Source organism: Ambystoma mexicanum, chromosome 8 (genome assembly GCF_040938575.1).
Source record: "Ambystoma mexicanum isolate Mex_15411 chromosome 8, UKY_AmexF1_1, whole genome shotgun sequence".
Taxonomy (NCBI): Eukaryota; Metazoa; Chordata; class Amphibia; order Caudata; family Ambystomatidae; genus Ambystoma; species Ambystoma mexicanum.
This window is the reverse complement of record NC_090929.1, coordinates 402,318,401-402,332,507: the sequence shown is the minus strand read 5'-3', so window position 1 is coordinate 402,332,507 and position 14,107 is coordinate 402,318,401.

The window sequence follows — 14,107 nt, the reverse complement described above, 5'->3', positions numbered from 1 at the left end:
TTTTTTGACCTCTTTGAACCGACTGCCCTCTGCCTTTTCCGAATGCGGAATAAAAGCGAAAGGACTTACATCTCCAAGAGGTTCCTGAGGGGCGATATGGCGTTTGACGAATTGCAGCTCGCAGGGATTTTGCTGCTGCTTTGGATGTCTGTAACTTTTCTAGACTGTCATCCGCCTTCTTACCAAACAAAGAAGAGCCGTCAAAGGGCATCTGAAGCAAACCCAGACTTTCGAAACCACGCAAATCTGCGGGTTGTAGTACTTGCCGCCATGGCCCTACTGATACTGTCAGCAGAATCAATGCCAGTTTGAAGGGATTCGCACATTGCGTCTTTACCATCCTTAATGATGTTTAGAAACGCTTCCCTTTCTTCTCCCTCTGGGAGGCAGTCAGCCGCTGATGAAGCACACTCCCAAAGTGTGTGGCTGAACCTTGCGAGCATACAAGTAGCGTTAATAGATTTCAACGCCATTCTACATGCAGAAAAGACTTTCTTAGCCATAGAGTCGTATCTTTTGTCATCCCTGTCCTGTGGAACAGTAGGGTATGCCGATCTACTGCCTGATGCAGTTGCTGCTTGAACAACCAGACTCTCTGGAGTTGGATGTTTAGACAAAAATTCGGGGTCAGTAGCAGATACCCTATATTTGGCTGATAACTTCTTGTTAACCGCCGGGATAACCTCAGGAGTTTCCCAGTTATCCAATATTTTTCTTTGTAATGCAGCGTGAAATGGAACCACAGGATCATCCTGTGGGCCTTTAACTAAAATGTCTGTAAGGTCATCCTGTTGGAATGCAGGTGAAGGTGTAGACCAACCCATGAATTCTGTAATACTTGCCATTAAAATTCTGTAAGGGGTCTCGGCATGTTCCCCTGTGTCTGGTTTGGCAAATTCTATTTCTGGGGAAGTATCTAACCCACTTGCCTCATGTAAGGATTCTCAAAGGTCCTTTAACCTATTTTCCTCAGAGATAAATTCCTCTGGTTCAGGTGTTGTAGTTCTCTGCAACATAAAGGGTCTTTCTTGATCCGAATCCTCCCCTTCTTCATAAATTGAAGACAAAGGTCTGAAATGGTCAGACCTTGGAAATGGCTTAAATCCCATTTCCAGAGCAGAAGGGGCCAAATTTGTCATAATTGGTTGAGAAAACGTCGACATCGTCGACGCGGACGTTAAAGGCTTTGAAAACACCGAAAAAGGCGTCGAGAAGATTGGAAGAGGCCTCGAAGAGCTCGAGAGGATCGGAATCTTACTCAAGGTTGTCGATGACATTCTCAAAGTCGTGTTAGAGGCCCTGGGTATGACCACTGGCTGTGAGCTAGTGACGGCCGTGGGTTTGTTCTTTTTCGGCGTCGACGTCGGCATTGAAGACGGCGTTGATTCGATCAACCTATGCGTTGATGAGCCCTTCGATAATGGCGTCGATGACACAGATTTATGCGTCGAAGGGACTTTCGACAATGGCGTCGATGGCACAGTGCCTTTGCTCGAGGGTTTGTGACGCTCTCGAGTAGTTTCTTTCGCCGGGTGCAACGACTCGCAGCGTTTCGATTTTTCGGGTCTTTCACCCAGTGTATCACCCTCAGCTAGGGGGTCGAGGCCGCTTTCTCAAAGACGCTAAGCATCCTTTTACGGAATTCCTCCCACTCAGCCTGAGAGCTATGTTTTGTGGGGCAGGTGACTCTTTCCGGGGAAACAGAAGAAGATGAGGAAGGGGATCTTCGACGTCTCTTACTCGAATGCTTGGATCTCGAAGAGTGGTGGGAACTGCTTCGAGACCTAGAACGAGAATGTTTCCTCTGTCGGCGAGGAGACGAATGTCTTGACTCTGCCGAGGAAACTTTCAAAGGAGTTTTAACTGTTTTACCTCTCTCAAGCTTCCCCTTACGCGCCTTCAAGGCTTTGGCCGTCATGGACATGCAGTCCTCGCACTCCGAACATTGGTGCTCTGATCCCAGGCACCACAAACAGATCCTGTGAGGATCTGTCAACGACATTTTCTTTCCACAGTCTCGACATTTTTTGAAGCCGGACCGTGGAGTCGTCGGTTCGGATGAGGAAGCCATCGAGTAAGAGTTGGTATTCTCGAGGAATAATGAAGAATATGTCTGACTAACGAACTGAGCAACGCGATTCCGAGGCCCACGAAGCGCGGAAAAACGGAACTGAGCAACGGACGCTGCGCAAGTCTATTTATATGCATGATGACGTCGGCGCCGATACGGAGGCTATCGAGGGACATCGGCGCCCTCTACTGAAATTATTTTTCCTAGGCCAGCAAGCTGGAGATGATCTATCAAGATAAGGAATACGTCGGAGGACACAATCTCTTCGAAATGTTAATATGTTAATATAAACGAACAACAGCAGTGAATGACTGCATGTGGGAAACAAGCAAGAATCCTGATTTCCCCCTTTTCTCCATTTTTACAAAATCAATACTTAAAGAAAAAGTATCACTTTCTGTGTTTCAATACGCAAAAATCAATACAAACGGAAAACCGGGTGCCTTAATTATAAGGAATAGAATATTGCCAAATTCCATGGCGAAGGTGATGTAACATTATACATTAATCCACGAATATGGGCTCCATAATGTTCTCCAAAGAAAAACCTCTTAAACCATATCAAGCAAAGATGTTTTATTCAATCTTAAAATATTTCATGGATGCACCTTCATATACAAATACACTTTGTATTTCATGATTTTTTTTCTTTTCTCAGAAATATACACATACACTCTCTTTCATTTGTTAAAAAAAACACAACAAAATCAATTATAAAACAATATTTCATGTTGCTTGGCTTCCCTCCGAAGTTATCGGTGCCACGTCCTTCATTGTCTATTGCAGAGCGTTTGCTGTGTGAATTATTTTTCTGTCAGCTGCCAATTCTTTTCTACACCAGAGGGAGCACAAGACCTCTTTAGTATTTGTGAGAACTGTCATAGTTAGCCTCTTAGCTTGATGTGAACGTGTGAGGGTCGCTTCTGTACGGCCTTGTTCCAGGTGCACAAAACTATCCTAGGAAGATGCACTTGTTAATGAAAAATCACACAATGGAGCACTGGCTCCTCACATAGCTTAAAGACACAAAATGCTGCTCATATATGAAGCTTGACCTGTGATGTGGCTAAATCAGATGCACACTGCCCCTGCTCCATACAGTCTCTCCTGCAGTCATTACATTAGGATGCCATGTCATTGGTGGACAGCATGTGGACAAAGACTCTGGTGAGCAGGAGTTGCAGGACCCGGGAGCAGTGGCCATCCAAGCGTCAACTAGCACAGTACCATGTCCAGCCACCTGCTAGAGGGGGTAGCTGCCGAGGAGAAGGAGAACCTTGCTGCAGGAGGAAAAGGACAACATGAGAAGAAGCCGAGAAGGCAAATGGGGTTTAGTTCATGGAAGAAGTGTGGTTGAGGAGAAGAAAGAGAGAAGGGGAAATCAATTGATGAACCTGAGATGGGCAGGGAAAATGAGGATTACAGGTGGGCTGGACAAAGGACATGATGCAGACCCATGTAATGAAAGCCAGGGGCAGAGCTATGCACTGAACCGATAAGTGCTTTGCTTAGTAGGTAATTGATACCTGAATCCAACTGGGATATACCTTCAATAGCTCTGCGAGCTAAAGTTCTATCTAATAAGAGCTAAAAAGTAGATATCCACATTCTCATTATGTATATTGTTTGTATGCCTCCCATTCTTAAAAAAAGGATCAGAGATATTCTGAATAAAGGGCTTTTGTACAGAAGCTTGTAAGTGAGACAGTTTTGCATTCTGTAAAGGATGCTACCTGGCTGATAGCTGGTGAACAATTGTCAGGAATATTTGTAGAAAATCTGAAATGAGCCTCAACTGTAACTCTCCTGTCGTTGTAGAAAATGATTTGCCAAAAATATAAACACTCCCATGACAGAAGTAACTCACTACTAAAATGGTAGCTAAATTCACCGACAAAATAATAGTTTTTTTTGTTTAAGTGTTTATTCATTTTTAATTATGTTCGTGATTTTCCTGTGCTTTCCAAAAATGTGGAATCTCTATCGCTTTTCCGTTTTTCTCCTAAAAAAACAATCATAGCTAACTATTTTAGTCCACAGTAAAAAAAGTTTGTTTATCGCTGAATGCATATTTTCAACAACAAATGCAATTTTCTGAAGCAGCATAATCACAGTGTAATGAGTTATTTGACATAGTAATATTTTCTGTACAATAGAAATATTGCTTTTATTACAAGTATAACCTCTCATTTGGCACTATCTTCACAATCTTAATTGGCTCTCATTGTTTTCATTAAGGTTATAAAGCCCACGGATTGGCTGCACTGCAAGTGTAAGGGAAGCTGCTCAGCCACTTTTATCCAATTGCACATATACTAACAGCAAACCCATCCATGGGCTGTGTGAAGTTTTTAAAAAGCTATACGAAGTATGAGGTGTGCAGTAAAGGAATGAGGAGTTGGGGGAGGGGAGGTGCACCGCTTCGTGAGGGTTGCCTGGAAAAGGTTGCTCGATGCCTCTCCAAGTAATAAATACAGTAAATGCAAAGAACACACAAAATACAACTAGTGGACACACAAACGGTATTTTTCCTGTTTCCGCGGAAAAACAAACGTTTCATGCAGTGGGTTTTTACTGGGCGTTTATCAGTTTAAACATACCTTTGGAGAGTCTCGACATAGACTATTGGGAAATTACACAAATTCTTAGATTAATAATAAATAACTTTGTTTTAGCTGACCCCGAGACCAGCAAGCCAGTTTGTAAAATATCGGACAGAATCCTAACACGCCACTTTCTAAACAAATGATATTTGCTTTTAGTTTTTTTATCTAAAAAAGGCAATCCTCAGCACCAAATCATGTAAATGGCAAAACGTAGTCCTCTTCTTGGCAAAGTTATTTTGAATGAAAACCAAAATCAAATAACCTGATTCACAGCAGCAATTATCTCCAAAGGGGAGGGTATTCCGGGGTAGGGATTAACCAGGGAGAAGCAGGGCCATCCACTTTGCTCAGGATCCCAGGGTCAATAAATACCAGAAATGTTACTCACCCTAGTGACACGGGTACTCTTAGTCCAGAGTACCCTTTCCTCCAGACTCATGGGATGTCCCTCAAAATGCAGACAGGACCGGGGCATGTTGCAAAACAGACTTTAGAATTTTTCACATGGGAGCACTCTGCCAGGCCCTGCATGGTACCTCCTCTGTGTGCCCCCGCCCCAACTGTCAGCCTCTTTATCAAGTCGGACCTGAGAACTTAATTAAGTTGAAGGTTATGTAATGTTAAGATCATTTGTAGCATGCACGCGTTCGCCAATGGCATCTTAGCGCGAGGAAAGGCACGGAAGCAAAGCTTAGAAGAGTAGGGTTTTCAAAAGACATCTGAAGGCTAGATGGTTTTCAGTGCACCGAAGAACCTGTGGTAGACCGTTCCACAGCGTGCCAGCAGCAACTGAGAAAGCATGGCCGCCTATTCTAGCACAATACAATTTAGGGATAACTACCAAATGGGCATTGCTGGAACGCAAAGTGCATTCAGGAATGTAGTGCTTAAATGTATCCTGCAAATAATCTGCGTCTTGATAGTAGTAGGCCCGATGAACTAGACATAGGGATTTAAACTCTATTCTGCTTGCTACTGGAAGCCAGTGTAGGGACCTAAGCACTGGATTGATGTGGGCCCCATATAGTGGAGGTAGCGACCTGGGCGGCCATATTTTGTAGAAGTTGGAGTCGGTGGATTTGACCCTGCGGCGGGGCCATGTAGAGTGAGTTGCAATAGTCGATACGACTATTCACAAGTGAAGTCACTACCAAAGGCCGCAAATGTGTGAGGAGGAAGGGCAGTACCTTACGGAGAGTTCTCAGTATAAAATAACCGGTCTTACACACTGTACCAATCCGTGAGGACATACAGAGGGATGCAGAGAAAACAACTTTCAGGTTTGTTACCTCCATCACTGGATCCAGAGCTGCACCAACTGAAGAAGGTCAGCTAGAGAGAAAGGAGGAACTAGACGCAGAGGGGGCACCTACCACCAAAATCTCAGTCGTGTCCCCATTGAGTTTTAGCCAGTTCCGATCCATCCACCTTTTCACGTCTTCCAAAAACACTTACAAGTATGAAGACAACTCAGCCCCGCCGAGATCTAAACAGACCAAGATCTGGGTGTCGGCTGCTTACTAATAACACCAGAATCTGTGAGAGCGGATAAGATCCAACAGTGGGCGCACATAGATGTTGAACAAGGTTGGGGACAAGGCTGAGCCTTGAGGAACACCACATGAAAGTGAGCAGAGGGAAGAGAGAAAAGGAGAAAGGAGTGATTGGCCACTTTTTGTCAGGAAAGAGGAAATCCAGGACAGGACAGGACAGGAGAATAGAGTGGTCGACTGTGTCAAACGCTGCCGACAGATAAAGTAATATTAGGGCTCCTACCTCGCCTTGGTCAGACAACATGGCTCGATTATCAAGGACAGACACGAGGATGCTCTCGGTTCCACGTCCCGGCCGGAAACCTGACTGGAAGGGATTGAAAAAAGACAAGGTTTCCAGAAAGGAAGAGAGAAACGAGGTGAGCACAGATTCCATGATTTTCATCAGGAAGGGGAGGAGAGAAAATGGACGGTAATTGGCCAGAACAGAAGGATCCAGCAGGGCTTTTTTAGAAGGGGAATCACAGTGGCCTGCTTAAATTCACTGGAATAACTCCAATCTGGCACGACCGGTTGACTGCCTGGGTAAGCCAGGGGACCAAACAGGGCATCATTTCCTTAATCACAGTTAGAGGAACAGGATCAGATGGAGAAGAACATTTAAGAAGATTAACTGCCTTAAGTATATCCTCAGAAGAGAAGACAGGAAAAGTCATCCATAGATGAGGAACAGGCTGTGGACCGGAGGGGGCGTGGCTTGGAAGCCATGTGAGAGGACGCGCTCTTGGGAGAGCTCCCGGAGATCCTACATTTATCCTGTGCAATAGTGCATTGGCACTAACTCCCGCGGGCCAGAAACGAGAGTACCTGTCCATGAATATGAGCTGCACAACTATGGAAGAGCTGAAACCTCCACAAGCCCGGCAACGGTAGATAAATGCCATCGAAGTTCCTGGAGTCGCGGACCGGACGGAGTGAAAATGGCGGCCACACCGGACAATGGAGGGGACACAAACGCGTTGAAAGGAACACCCTTGCGGTGATCGGCGGCGACGTGGGCGGTGCAGGCCGTGAAGATACAGATAAGCCTTTGGGAGAGCGTCAGCGCGTCTCTGTGGGCACCGATGACCTAACGCGGGCCTGGGAAACGGTCGGCGACGGTCGGCGGTCGGCACTAGGACCCGCCTGAGCTGACTGGTGCAACGGACTACGTGCTTTGGCCCTGACCTTTGAGGGATACTCGGATAGTGGCTGATCCTACGACGGGGTCGCGTGTACGGGCCCACGGCTTACAGCGGCTGTGGAATGGCGAACAAGGCCGTCAGACAGAGAGCAAAACAGCCCACATTGGACGAGTTTACCAAGACACCGACGGGCCCAGAGAGTGCTCGGACCAAGGAGAAACCACCCATGGCCGCGGCTAGCCCAAATCAGGACGTGCTGGCTGCTCTTGCTGAACTGAAGGCGGACTTGAAAAGCGCTTGGGAGGCCAAGCTTGAAATGGTGGTGGCGGACCTGAAAACTGCGCTCGACCTCAAAGTCGGAGAAGTTCGGGAGGAGGTGAACCTACTTCGACAGGATGTGAAGGCCCTTTCGGAGCGCACAGAGAGTCTGGAAAAGGAGGGCAGCGCCAATACGGCAGATTGCGCCTCACACAAGGCCGATCTGCATATTTTGGAACAGAAAGTACGCAACTTGGAGAACAGGGCCGAAGAAGCGGAGGGGCGCGCCCGAAGGAACAATATCCGTGTTGTGGGCATCCCGGAAGGATTGGAGGGTCATAACCCCACAGACTTCATTGAAAATATGTTGCTCCAAGAGATCACCGGGGGTGCGCTGTCGCAGGGTTTTGCGGTGGAGCGAGCACATAGAGCATTGGCTAGGAGGCCTCCACCGGGCGGTCCGCCCAGGCCAATCATAGCCAAAATCCTTAACTACCGTGACCGGGAAAGGATCTTAGAGCATTTTCGTAAAGGAGGAACCATCAAAAGGGGGGAGGCCACTATAACGGCCTACCCAGACTACACCATGATGGTGCAGAGGAGTCGGATGAACTTCGGGGCGGTCAAGAGAAGATTGAGAGAGGCAGGGAAGAAATATATGCTCCTCTACCCGGCCAAATTAAAGGTGATCCACAATAATAGATCCCTGTTTTTTGAGTCACCGGAGGAAGCCATGGGTTGGCTGGACATGCAGGGCAGCCCCCAGGAGTCGGAGGTCCGGGCGGATGAAGGTGGCAATGAGAGATAAGTGCTCTACGACGAGAGAGGGTGTTGCCGGAGACTATGGGACTTGATTATAGTTATTCCTATGGCCTGGGGAGGTCGGGCCTGGAACTGGATGTTAAATGCACTGTTTGCACTGTAATTGTTGTCGTACATGGGAGCCTTTCGGGGCTGGTCCATTCACCCCCGTTCAGTATTTCTTAGTTAAGTGGCCGCTAGGGCGACTTTACCCTACTGGGCTCTGTGTGTAACAGCCGGAACTAGATGTGGGGGGGCCTGAGTTCCCGGGATGGAGCTGGGCAACAGTTGGGGAGGGAGTTGGGGGGGAGGGGATGGGCAGGGGGAAGGGGGGGTGTGGGGGCAGTTGGGGTGTACATAGTGTTGGGAGGTTTGAATGGGATCGCGAGCCCTGAGGGAAGATTTTGGATGAGACTTCTGGATAGCATGAACGAACAGGGATGGTCGGGGGGGAGAGTGCAAGATATCAGTACATCATGGGGGAGCTTAAATTGTTAACATGGAACGTCAGGGGCCTCAATAGCTACCTTAAACGGAACAAAGTTATGTTGTACTTGAGGCGACAAAAGATAGACGTCGCATTACTGCAAGAGACGCATTTGACCCGAGACAAATTAGAGCTGGTGAAGAAAAAGTGGGGGGGAACGGTGGTAGGATCCGCGTACTCAGCTTATGCTAGAGGCGTGCTGATCTGGGTGGCGCCACATGTCCCGTTTCAACTGCAGCAGGAACGTGTGGATACTGAGGGTCGTCTGGCTATGGTGAGAGGGGTAGTCGAGAACAGAGAGATGTGTGTAGTGAACACGTATGCCCCGAACCAGGGCACGGCAGAGTACTTCCGGACCATGAGTGCCAACTTGAGTTGGTGTGTGGGGAGTGCGGTGTTCTGGGGAGGGGATTTTAACTGTGTGTTGGACCCGGGGATGGATAGATCCGACGATAAGGTGATTAGGCCCGCCCCGGCAGCCCGGGTGCTGCGGACACTGCTGCGGGACTTTGAGCTCGATGACGTGTGGAGGACTAAGCACCCCACTGAGAGACAGTACTCGCATTACTCGGCCCCGCAGCGGTTGCACACTAGGCTAGACTATATTTTTGCCACGTCGGACGTCTTGGGGGATGTGTCTAGTGCGGAATATAGAGCGAGGGTCCTCTCGGACCACTCGCCTATGGTGGTGGGATGGCAATATGGCCGCCCCAGAGCGCGGATCCCGACGTGGCGCCTGCGCGCAGAGGCGCTTAAAGACCAGGCCTTTAGGGAAGACATGCGGGAGGAAATAGTTAGCTATTTCGATACCAACACTGGCAGCGTTGACTCGGCGGGAACTCTGTGGGAGGCCTTTAAGGTTGTGGTACGCGGGGTGGCGATTGCTAAATCGAAAGGTTTGCAGAATGGGGCCCTGGTCGATTTACAGAAGGCGGAGAGAGAGCTGGAAAAGGTGCTGAAGAGCGAGCATATAGATGACGAACTGGTGCTTAAACTGCAGCAGCAGTGTACAGAACATTGGGGGAGGCTCTGTAATCTAAATTACAAAAAGTATATTGAAAGGCAACATGCGGGAGGAGATAAAACGGGTCGTCTTTTGGCATGGTTATATAAAAGAGAAACCCCGAGGCCCCCGATTAGGACAATAATTAGAGAGGATGGGGAGCAGATAGATACCCAGGAGGGTGTCAATGAGGAATTCGTAAATTACTACAAAGCATTGTACGGGGATCCGGGTGGCGGCGACCGGGAGGAAATGTTGGAGACCCTGCAAGATATCGGGCTGCCCAGGTTGAGCACGGAGGAGAGAGAGGAACTAGATGCCCCAATAACACTAGAGGAGTTGGAGGCGGTCGTCCGGCAGCTACCCACTAGCAAGACCCCAGGAACGGACGGCCTGCCCAGTGAATTTTATAAAACTTTTGGAGCGGAAGTACTCCCCCCGATGCTTGATATGCTTAATGAGGCGTTCGAGAAGGGGAGGTTGCCGGAATCGCTCAGGGAAGCGACTATTATACCGCTCCCTAAGCCTAATAAACCCGGGCATAGTTGTGGGTCGTACAGACCAATATCTATGCTGAATCAGGACAGCAAAATACTAACGGCTGTCCTGGCCAACAGACTGCGAAGGGTGATAGGCAAACTGGTACACCCGGACCAAACGGGATATGTCCCGGGGAGAAACATTGCCCAAAACCATAGACGACTCCACCGGGTGATTGAAATGGGATCTGACAGTGATGGGGAAATGGCGATAGTGTCGTTGGACGCTGTTAAAGCCTTCGACTCGGGGAATTGGAAGTGGCTGCTGGCGGCCTTGAGAGAATACGGACTGGGACCAGGATATATTAGATGGGCGGAGCTGCTGTACAGCGCTCCGCTGGCTAGAGTGCGGACGGGCATGATTATATCCGAGAGATGGCAGCTTAGTAGAGGCACTAGACAGGGGTGTCCTTGGTCCCCGATGTTGTACATCCTGGCCCTGGAGCCTCTGGCACTGTACTTGCGGCAGCAGTATGATATCGTGGGCATTGAGGTGGGGGGAGAAAACCATCTGATATCCCTGTATGCGGACGACTTGTTATTGTACTTGAGTCATCCGGAGGAGAATTTACAATATATCCTGGACGTGATGGGGAGATATGCGAGGTTGTCGGGCATAGCGGTCAACCCCCAGAAATCGTACATCTTCCCGCTGGGCTGTTATAGGGGTGTTCCCACGGAGCGGTTGCCGGTGCTCCAGGTGCCCTGGTCAGTCAATACATTCCGTTACCTGGGAATAGATATCTACCACACGGTTGAGGAAGAATACAAGCATAATACAGAGATGGCTGTTGAGAAGATACGCACATGTATGAGCTTTTGGCAGAAGTTGCCCCTAGCGATGATGGGGCGTGGGGCGATGATCAAGATGGTAGTTCTGCCTAGGCTGCTACATTACTTTAGCAACATCCCATACATGATCCCTAAGGGTTTTTTCGCTAAAATAAATGGGGTTTGCAGAGAGTTTCTGTGGCATGGTACTCGTAATAGAGTAGCGCTCTGGAAGTTACAGAACTTTCATGAAAAAGGGGGAGTCAAACTCCCAAACTTTGAGGCGTATTACATAGCGAGCCAACTACAGTTTGTGTCTAAATGGCTGTCCGACGAAGAGACCCCAGAACTCAGACTATTCGGGCAAGATTGTGCCCCATTTTTCTTGAAGGAGGTCATTTGGTTGCCCGAGGCTGTCACGAGAAGGTACCCGGCGATGGTGAAGCTGGGGTGGAAGGTGTGGAGACGGGCATGTACAATGATGGGTGACCCACTTCCGTGTTCTCCGCAAATTCCACTGGTTGCCCTGGCGGGGGTGGATGGACAGCTGAGGGAGATTATTAGGACTTACTGGGAATCGGTGGGGTTGGTGACATTGGGCGATGTGTAGCAGGAGGGTGCTATTAAGGGGTTTGTGGAACTTAGCGAGGAGATTGGATTGCACGAAGGCCAATATGTTACATACCACAGATTGGGGAAGAAAATTCGGGAACTGTGGCCTGAGAATATCATGGCAGATGAATCGGAGGTTACGATGGCGGGGATATATGATACAACGGAAGGGGGACATGAAATTTCTAGGCTGTATGAGATGGTGATGTTGAAAGTTGGGAAGGAACTGACATGCTTACGATTGGAATGGGAGAGTGAGGTGGGGATCGAAATGGGAGATGGGATGTGGGAACGGGCTTTGGGGTACCACAGGAAAGTGTCTCGAAATGCCAGACTGCAGCAAATACAACTGTACGTCACGCATAGAGCGTACATGACCCCTCTGAGGATATCCAAATTTCGGAATGCAGGCAGACAGGCGTGCCCCAAATGCGACGAGGAAAATGCGGACATGACGCATATGTTTTGGGCGTGCCCAGTGATTGAGGGGTTCTGGAGGGAGGCGGCGCGCAAGCTGAGAGAGAGAGGGGTCACGTTTGCCATAGACACCGCCTGGGCATGCCTTCTGGGTGGGTTTCCCAGACCTCGGCAGCAGAAACATGTAAGCAAACTGAAAGACTTAGCGTATGTGCTGGCCAAACGACGAATAGCCATGGGCTGGAAAAAATGTAGCAAGCCACGGGTTGAGGTGTGGTGGAATGACCTACAGAAATGGGCGGAGGCTGAGACAGCGGTGTGGCAAGAGGCGAGTTGTATGTCTTGGGAGGAGGAACTGGGCTCTTTGATGGCATGGAAGACATTGATATCCTGCATATTCGGGACAGGGGTTTTGGGAGATCCAGATGATGACGATGCTCGCTCATGTGCTACAGAAGCGGAACAAGACATGGAAAATGGCTCGCGAGGGGGGAGGGATCAGGGGAGTAGTGCGCACTAATGGTTAAATGTTTATTGGAATATTGTTTATTGCACTGCTGTTTGGTTTGTATCGTTGTTTGTGGTGAAAAATCAATAAAAATCTATTTAAAAAAAAAAAAAACAGGCTGTGGACTGGGGGCAGGAACTGCCTGAGCCTTATCCTCAGAGATACCAGAGTGAATATTGTCAATTTTATTAATTAAAAATTCAGGCAGGGAATTACAAAGAACCTGAGAGGGGGGTATACTGGGATGAAGCACGCATTGGACGAAAATGATGAAATCACTGGAAATAGTTATTTCGTGTTGTTTAGAGCAAGCTCTAGTTTAGTTGAATAAACGCTTTTTTGGCATCCCTAATGGCAACATGATATTCACGGGTAGCCAGTCGGAATGCAGCTTTCAGAGATGGTTGATAGGTTGAACGCCATCTGCGTTCAGCCTGTCTTGCCTTAAGCTGCCAGGCTTTTAACTCTTCAGTAACCGATGGGGACGAAGGGCGTTTCCTACTGGAGGAACATTTTAGTGGTGCAACTTCATCTGCTACAGCATGCAGCCTTTTAGCCAGAAGCAAAAGATCCACTTCGGGAGCCACTTGGCACCTCTCACTAACTAACTGTGTGAGATGGGCAGGATCAAACGACCACCAGTTACGTTTCTTAGTTGGAGGGGGTTTGGCTAGACGAGCAGTAATGGTAACCAAGACCTCAAATGGTATTATAAAATGATCAGACCACAGAACTTGTTGAGCTGGAGCAAGGTGGGAGGGCATCTTGAGGAAAGCGAACTGTGGACTAAGAGTGCCAGTGACAATACAGTGAGTAGCTTTTCTGTACTCTTACATCCCATTCCCTTTCCTCCTGACTCTTGAGAGATTATAAAGCACCCTAATCACTGTTAGTCGGCGGTTGGAAAGTTTAATTTGCAAAGAGGTTCTTTAGGACGGCTTGTCCACAAGTTGCATCCCTTCTCAGACTTTGTTCCAACAAATAATGTTTGCAGAAGGTGTGTGGTGAAGCCCACATCACTGCTTGACAAATGTCCAAATTAAGGACATATTTTTGGAAAGCCACAGAAGCTGCCTTCCCTCACACCAAATGAGCGTGCAGCACCTTTGGAGCTTTTTTCTTTTGTTATTTGTAAGCTTACAAAAAGGTAGAAACTATCCAACGAGCTACATAAGCTTTCATGCAGGCCCATCAGGAGCTGACCCTCCACGAGTTACAAATAGCTGTGTTCCAGTAAGCAGATCCGTTGTCCTGGCCAAGTAGAATTGTAATACCATGGCTACGTCCAGTGTATGCAGAGCCTGTTCCGCCTTAGTGGAAGGGAAGGAAAACAGGCAGGATTATTTCCTCACTGATG